We start from the raw sequence: 9,357 nt of genomic DNA on the forward strand, positions 1-9,357 counted from the left end.
GAAATTCTCAGAAAATTGGTGGTAGTTGGGCCTAAAAAGTGTTTGCTATGAGAGGAAATAGCTTTACTGAAGCTACCATTTTAAAAATGCCATTTATACCGTATACCCACACTTTGTGCTTGAAAACTTGACTTTTCAATCTCCTGTCTCACTATATGTGAAGCATGTAAGTGATGTAAGTTGCTTAAACTTGTTAATTTTAACAGAAGCAACGTGAGTTATGAAGCAGTCTTGATGCATTCAGATGTTTAACACTTTCAAAAATACTTTGGCTTGGACCTTCTGTTTCAGGGTTTCACCAAAGAGAATGGCTGGGTATGTCCATCTCCCCTCTTCTGGTTCTTAGTAAAATGTTATATGAATAACAAAGGGGATCAGCACCTCAAATATTTTTGCTTCATGGCACCACTAGTCTGCAATACTGGTTTGTTGCCTTGCTGCAGAGGAAACTCAAACTGTTGCTTAAACATCTACTCCGCTTGGTCACAGCACTATCTTGTGTTATCTTGAAGTTCTCCACTGACATGGTAGGAGTCAACTTCTCTGGAACTAACATTTTCTGGACAACTGATGGGAACAAAAACAAGTGAAACTCATTCTTCTCCCTTGCTCCCTATAAGGGGTAGCATTTTTTATTTGTTAGGCAAATGACCTAAGCACAGACCCTCCTGGAGTGCCTTCTGTCAGGCATGCTGTCCTCTACACAATATCTGCAAAGTCCTCCCCAGGCTGCATCAGAAAGGGGGGAGGGGCTATATCTGTCTTAAGCTGGCAAAAGGGCTCAAAGGCTAGAGAGGAGCCTTTTCCCTTCCCCTTCCCCCCCATTTCCACACAGCACAGAGTGTGTTCATGGTGGCGTCTGCCCAGAAAAAGATACATAAAGGACTCTAGCTCTCATTCAGGGGCACCCAAGGAACACTCAGTGCAAAACCCTTCTCATGTACCAAACAGATTACTTGAAAAGGACCTAGGATACTTAGGGCAGGTCTACACTTACTTCCTGGTCCGGCCGTAAGCAATCGATCTTCTGGGATCGATTTATCGCGTCTTGTCTAGACGCGATCAATCGATCCCGGAAGTGCTCGCCGTCGACGCCGGTACTCCAGCTCGGCGAGAGGAGTACGCGGCATCGACGGGGGAGCCTGCCTGCCATGTCTGGACCTGCGGTAAGTTCGAACTAAGGTACTTAGAATTCAGCTACATTATTAACGTAGCTGAATTTGCGTACCTTAGTTCGAAGTGGGGGGTTAGTGTGGACCAGGCCTTAGTATCAGAGGGGTAGCCGTGTTAGTCTGAATCTGTAAAAAGCAACAGAGGGTCCTGTGGCACCTTTAAGACTAACAGAAGTATTGGGAGCATAAGCTTTCGTGGGTAAGAACCTCATTAGGTCTCTCCTAAAGTACTTAAATGGGAGCTAACTGGCTTAGGGAAGCAGACTGATATCTTTCAGATCCCAGGACTCCCTAGTGGTTCTTCCTGCCCCCAAAGGAACACTGCCCAGTGACTCTATTGGATTGGTCTGCCCCCAGTTGAGGACGTACAACATACAGTTGCCCCACCTAAGAGCAATTAAGGGAACCATGTCTGAACAGCACAAGATACCACTCTCCCACTGCTACACAAGCTTCTTTAGACAGCAATAGTTGCTGAAACACACTAAAAGGCCTTGGGTACTGAAAAAGCCAGAAGTGGTAGTTCTTATACACACATACACCCTGCCCTTGCACAGGGCAAGTTACCTATATCAGACATGACCAAATCAGAACCAAATTCTTTCCATCTACCTATTTTGATGCCACATTAGCGATAGAGGAAGAAGGCCTCAAAACCTATTCAAGCTAGGATGGTTGCAGATTTTTCCTCCACAACTTTATGAATATCAGGAGATCTAAATGAACACTTAGAAAAACATGAAGGCTGAACAAAAACACATTTTAGAAGTTGTGTAAGTTGCAGGTGCTTAAGGTTGATACAGCTGTGGCCTTGCTGACAAAAGACATCATGATCAGCTTGGGCGAGGGAGTCTTTTTACCAAAGGATCCCTTAGAACACTAGAAGCTACCCTCTGCAGAATGATTGCATCCTAGCCACTTGGTTGGAGGCTATTGTGGCTGTATCATGGATGGTTGATAGTCATTCCCAATAGATACTCTGCACATCTAAATGAACAGACATTCCTCTTTGGGGAAAACATTAAAAATGGTGACAGCTAAAAAATAAGGAAAATTGAAAGTCATATTACTAAAGCCTACAAAGTTATATAAAAGGCTACAAAGTTACAAATTTTCCCATACCAAAGTAATCCCTGTGGAAGGGTAGGCACTTAAGCTTTCTGTCTTTAAGTATAGTATAAAGGAGTATTACAGTGCTTCTTAGGCAGCTACAAGAGCAGCCATTTCATACATACATCCTCCTTTTCTTACTTTAAGGGGATGTTTTCCAACCTTCAGCATTTCAGACCCTGCCACAACAGAGAGCCAGAATAGTTGTGAATGTTGGGCACAGAAAAGGAGTGGTGGCATGATCAACCCATCTCGTGATCCAGGAGATTAAGAACTAGGGTGCAGATCCTCTGTACAAAATCCCAACCGCCCCAATTTGTCAGCTGCTGAAACTTCTGGGCCTAATGCATGCAGACACAATTCAGTTAGCCATCCTGCATCAGACCTGTAATCCATCCTAATACAGTGGATTGCCAAGAAGAATCCGTGGCACACAGTAACGCTCTGCACAAGTAACTATAATCCTTGAGATGGTGGAGCAAGCTAGTTTTATCCCAAGGGAAAGTACTGACGAGATGCTCCCCACAAAGATAACTGTAGATGCATCAGTGTTGGGATGAGGCACTTTCATGAGTCTTCACACATCATGGTAAATGGACCAGGAAGAAACAGCAAGATTAAAAATTGGAGTCAAGGCAGTGCTGTTGGAGACCCTTAACCCTCAAATTAAATTTAGCTTCATCCTGCTTCAGAGCAACAGCTCAGCCAGCTATTCCATCAAATTTTACTTTCTGCAAACCCTCAGTGTGTGGGAAACCTGTCTTGGATACACATATCCAGTACAAGGTCAGCCTTCAAGTTGACTAGTTAAGTTACCAACCTCTCTCCACAAGGGAATTTGAGTTGAAATATACAGTACTGATCAAGATCTATGAGAAATGGGGGGGGGGGGGGGGCTCAGATCAACTTATTTGTCTCAAGCAATAATCAGACTGCATTTTTCTTGATCGAGGCTCTAGGATATAGAGACTACAGAGAGTTGTATTCTCACTCAAATAGACTATTTGATGTACGTCTCTTGTTGGCTTGAGTAGCTAAGAAGAGCAGGCTGAGCCCATGGAATTCTTATTGCCTTGTATTATTCTTACAGCACCATGTGTTGTGATTTTGTTGCTTCCTGGAGATATCTGTATGCTCACCTTGGATAGCCTCAATCCCCAGATAACTTCTGAGGTGGGCCCTATCTTATGTCAAAAACCCGCTACTCCATGGAGTTTGGTTCACACCTTCACAAATCACTATTCTCACAAAGAACAAGGGCAGGGCTTTAGCTAATGTTCAACAAGTGGTGGTCTCAGCCCACCTCCTGACGACTGTCACTGCTAGCTAGTTCTCTATGGCATAGTGCTGTTGAGGCAATGTTATGAAAGCAAAAAAGGGTAGTCTACCACACCAACCGTTCTTCAACTGCATCACCTCCACAGATTCACACTGGCCCTCCTCTAAAGCTCCTGGAGGAAAAGAAGGACTGAAGGCTGGTTGGAGGGTGTGTAGGATATATCTGTGGTCAAGGCACTATTAAGCTTTAGGAATTTGTGAGTGCCTAACTGCCCATCGAGTTACAAAAGGTTTGTGAGACCAGGCATGCAATCCTACAGCATGGTTCTGTGGAGGCAATACATACAGAGAACAAGAGCTACTCTGGTAAGTAAATGGATTAAAATCTGGCTACCTGATAGATCTCAAAATGTAATTGTAAATGGGGAATAATCAAACAGATGTGTGTATTGAGATCCTGTGGGGAATCTGTTTTTGTCCCTATCCTATTTAACATGTTTATTAATGGCCTAGAAGAAAACAGTCATCACTGATAAAGGTTTGCAGATCACCCCAAAATTGGGGGAGTGGTAAATAATAAAGAGGACAGGCCACTGATACAGAGAGATCTGAATCACTTGGTTAAGCTGGCCATAAGCAAAAAATATGCATTTTAATATGGTTAAATGTAAACATATCTGCCAACAAAAAACATAGGTCATACTTACAGGCTGGGGGACTCTATCCTAGGAAGCAGTGACTGAAAAAGATTTTGGGGTGGTGGTGAGGAGGATCATCAGATGAACATGAGCTCCCAGTGTGATGCTGTGGCCAAAAGGTCTAATGCAATCCTTGTCTGCCTGAACAGAGGAATCTCAAGTAGAAGAAAAGAGGTTATTTCACTTCTCTGTTTGGCACTGGTGTGACCACTACTGGAACACTGTCCAGTTCTGGTGTCCACAATTCAAGAATGATGTTGGTAAATTGGAGAGGGTTCAGCGAAGAGCCACAAGAACGACTAAGGATTAAAAAACATACCTTACAGTGATAAACTAAATACACTGAGCACTTTGAGTCTAACAAAGAGAAAGTTAAGGGATAACTTGACTACATTCTAAGTACCTCCGTGGGGAGCAAACTTTTAATAGTGGGCTCTTTAATCTAGCAGAGAAAAGTATAACACGATCCTAAGAAGATGCTCTAGGAATTAGTTTAGGGAAGTTCTTCGAGTGATTGTTCATGTCCATTCCAAGCAGGTGTGTGCGCGCCGCGTGCACGCGAGCCGGAAGATTTTCCCCTAGCAGCGTCCATAGGGTCGTTGTTGGCGCCCCCTGGAGTGGCGCCTCCACGGTGCCCTATATAGGGGCCCGCCAACCCTCCACCCCCTCAGTTCCTTCTTACCGCCGGTGACGGCTAGCTGGAACTTTGCTCGCTCTTGCAGCAAGCATACCAGTGTCCCGTTTAAGTGTATATAGTTTTCCTCTCTCATAGTTTAGCGTTAGTGTTAGTTATAGATAGTTAATAGTTGTTGGGGGCTTCCCCCAATGTACTCATCGCCCCGCTGGGGCATGCCCGGGTCCCCAGGGTTTAAACTCTGCAAGAACTGCGGGAAGTTTATGCCAAAGAGTGACCCGCACTCTTCCTGCTTAAGGTGCCTCAGAGAGAGCCACCAAAGAGACCGGTGCAGTATTTGCAGGGGATTCCGTCCCAGGACTCTTAAGGACAGAGAGCAGAGACTCAAAGTGCTCCTGATGGAGGCGGCCTTACAGCCACACTCAGACCCTGAGCCTGCCGATCCGGCGCCTCATCCTCGGTGCGCAGCACCCCGGCACCGCTAACACAACAGGAGGCCCAGTATAAGACCTCTAAGTCCCGGCACCGGAGAGAATCGGGACATAGAAAATCGGCCTCCGTAAGGCACCGATCACCATCTCCGGTGCCCGCGAAAAAGAAGAGGACGGTGAGGGGCCGATCACCCCACCAGGACCTTAAACGGCCGGCGGCGTCCATGAGTGCGATGGGGACAAGCTGTGCCACAACCGCATCCTCCCACGGTTCCGTTGACTCCCGCCCCGGTGGGGGTGCGGTTGAGTCCGATCCGGTCGAGATCCCTGGACCTCAGCGAGGATGTGCGTCTCCCATCGACGCCGGAGGCATTCGAGGTGGCCTCTGACTTATTAAGCCTCCCGGTGCCAGCCTCCCCGCACCGGTGGAAAGAGCCGCCGAACACGGTCCAACCCCCGATCCAATCAAGGGGCAAGTCGGCCATGATGTCACCCCAGTCCCTGCCCCGCACCACTCCAGCGGCACCGGCGCAGAGAGAGCGTTCCCCGGCCTCACGGCACCACTCCCTGGCGACAGTGGGTACTGCTCCTCCCCAGTCCTCCTATTCGGAGACTTCGGACTCAGAGGCGGAATCCTACCGCTCCAGTAGATCGAGGAGCAGGAGGTCGGCTTCACATGCGAGCCAACAACTTTACCCGGCACAGTGGCAGCAGCAGTGGCAACCGCCCTCCCAGTGGCCATTCTGGACTCCCTGGGCCTACCATTAGACCCTGGGACAGGTGCATGGCCCGCGCTCCAGGTCTGCGTCGGTCTCCTCGATGTCGGAGGCAAATGCCTCCACCACCAGCACCACCGTCCGACAGGAGTGTGCCTCAATAAAACCTGGCACCCCCTAGTCAAACACCGGCACTGGCGGGGTCCATGGTTCCGATGCCACAGGCACCGCCCAGCACGCCTTGTTGTTCGGTGTCGACCCCGGTACCGGCCACGGTGCCGCATCTTGCATCCGCATCGGCCACGCAACTGCAGTACCATGTGCCGCAGGCCCCTGCAGAGACTGAGGCCGCAGAGGAAGTCCCTTTGCAGGTGATCTCCTTCTCCTCTTCTCCGGATGAGGCAGTTGCGGGAACTTCAGCGGCACCGGCCCTAGAGGACAACCAGGTGCTTCAGCAGCTACTTAAGCGTGCCGCTCAGAGCCTGACGATCCAAGCAGAGGAGATCGAGGTGGAGACAGATCCGGTAGTGGACATCCTGGCCCCCTCGGGCCCATCTAGGGTTGCCCTACCGTTGATCAAAACGATAGCTGATACGTCCCGCACCTTGTGGCAGACGCCAGCTTCGTTGGCCCCTACAGCCAAAAAGATGGAGAGGCGCTACTTTGTACCTCCAAGGGCCATGAGCACCTGTTTGCTCACCCTCCCCCAGACTCTCTGGTTGTGGATGCGGCCAACCAAAGGGAGCGTCAGGGGTTCCAAGGGTCTACCCCGAAGAACAGGGAGGCGAAAAAGTTGGACCTCTTTGGCAGAAAGGTGTACTCAGCAGGGGGTCTGCAACTATGTATAGCCAACCAACAGGCTATAGAGAGCCAGTATGGCCATAACACATGCTCGGCTTTGTCCAAGTTCGCCGAACTCCTTCCCCAGGAATCGCGAACAGAGTTTTTCTCTCTAGTACAAGAGGGGAAGCTAATTTCCCGGGCATCCCTCCAAGCATCCCTGGATGCAGCAGATGCAGCCTCCCGCACACTGGCAACCGGGCTGGTTATGCGGCGGGGAGCCTGGTTTCAGGTCTTGGGCCTTCCACATGAGGTCCAACAGACCATCCAGGACCTCCCCTTCGAAGGGCCCATGCTCTTCTCCAAAAAGACGGACAAGAGGCTCCATAGCTTAAAGGACTCAAGGGCTACCCTACGCTCGCTGGGCCTGCACACCCCAGCCACCCAGCGCAGGCAACTCAGACTGCAGCCGGCCCCGCAACCATACCAGCCCCAGAACTGCACAGAGGCCACGCGTAGGCGGAGCAGAAACGGCAGAAGGAGGCAACAACAGCCCTCCGGCCAGCCGCGGCCCCTGTCGGGACCTAGACCCCAAATTTGATGGTGCGGTCGAAGACGACCTACCAGTCAGGACTCTGGATCCTACCAACCCTACATTCTCGTCACGTCTGTCCCCCTTCTATCGTGTCTGGTCCTGAATCACATCAGACAGCTGGATGCTACGCACGGTAGAGAGGGGATATTCTATCCAGTTCTCCTCCCTCCCGCCCCACCAGCCCCCCTCCCCGTCCCTCTTCAGGGACCCCTCTCACGAGCAACTTCTAATGCAGGAAGTGCAGTCCCTCCTCGTTGTAGGAGCAGTGGAGGAAGTTCCTCAGGAACTCAGGGGCAGGGGTTTCTACTCCCGGTATTTCCTAATACTGAAAGCGAAAGGGGGCCTCTGACCCATTCTGGACTTGCGGTGTCTGAACAAGTTTGTAAAGAAGCTCAAGTTCCATATGGTCTCCCTCTCCTCCATCATTCCCTCCATGGATCCAGGGGACTGGTACGTCGCCCTCAACTTGAAGGATGTGTATTTTCATATCGCGATAATCCCCCAACACAGACGTTACCTCAGATTTGTCGTGGGCAACGCCCATCTCCAGTTTGCAGTTCTGCCTTTCGGCCTGTCAACGGCCCCGAGGGTCTTTACAAAGCGCATGGCAGTCGTGGCAGCCTTCCTGCACAAGCACGGAATTCAGGTGTTCCCCTATCTGGATGATTGGCTCATCAAGGGCCGCTCCAAGACACAGGTGGAGGCTCAGGTGGTCTTTATCAGACGGACCTTCCTCGAGCTCGGCCTCCTGCTGAACGAGGCCAAGTCCACCCTGTCTCCCGTCCAGAGGATAGAATTTATAGGGGCAGTTCTGGACTCAACGGAAGCCAGAGCGTATCTACTGGAATCCAGGTTCCAGTCTATGTCCGACATCATTCTCTGTCTCCAACGTTTCCCGACCACCACAGCGAGGAACTGCCTCAAGTTGATGGGACATATGGCTGCGTGCACATATGTGGTGAGCCACGCCAGGCTCAGGCTGCGCCCTCTTCAGTCCTGGTTAGCGACTGTGTACCGACCAGCCAGGGACGCGCTGGACTCTGTGGTGACGCTTCCCCGAATGGTGCTAGATTCCCTCCAGTGGTGGCTCAACCAGCGGGAGGTCTGCGTGGGAGTACCCTTCGCCAGCCCCCAGCCATCCCTATCCTTGGTAACAGACGTGTCGGATCTGGGGTGGGGAGCGCATCTGGGGAATCTCAGGACCCAAGGCCTTTGGTCCCCAGAGGATCTCTCCTTGCACATCAATGTCAGGAAGCTACGGGCGGTGCGTCTCGCCTGCCAGACCTTCAAATCTCGCCTGGTGGGCAGGTGTGTTGCAGTCCTCACGGACAATACCTCGGTGATGTTCTATATAAACAAACGGGGGTGCACGCTCCTCTCCCCTGTGCTGGGAAGCCCTCGTGTTATGGGACCTCTGCGTACAGAACGCAACTCACCTGACAGCATCCTACCTCCCGGGGGTGCAGAACGGACCAGCAGACGCCCTCAGCCACTCGTTCCATGGTCATGAGTGGTCCCTTCGCCGAGCCGTAGCACGCTCAATCTTCCGTCTCTGGGGCTATCCCCAGATAGACCTGTTTGCCTCGAGGGACAACAGGAAGTGTCGACAGTTCTGCTCCCTCATGGGGCGCAGTCTGGGGTCTCTAACGGATGCCTTCCTCCTCTCGTGGGAAGACGGCCTGCTTTACGCCTTCCCCCCGATTCCCATGGTCCACAAGGTGCTCCTCAAGATCCACAGGGAGTACACTAGCGTCATACTGATAATGCCAGCATGGCCACGCCAGCATTGGTACACGTCGCTGCTGCACATGTCGTTGCCCTCATGTTGCCCCTGCTCCCAGACCTGATCACACAGGATCGGGGCCACCTCCGCTACCCAAACCTGGAGTTGCTCCATCTCCCAACCTGGATGCTTCATGGCTAAACCTGGTGGAAATGCAATG

Source organism: Emys orbicularis, chromosome 2 (assembly GCF_028017835.1).
Source record: "Emys orbicularis isolate rEmyOrb1 chromosome 2, rEmyOrb1.hap1, whole genome shotgun sequence".
Taxonomy (NCBI): Eukaryota; Metazoa; Chordata; order Testudines; family Emydidae; genus Emys; species Emys orbicularis.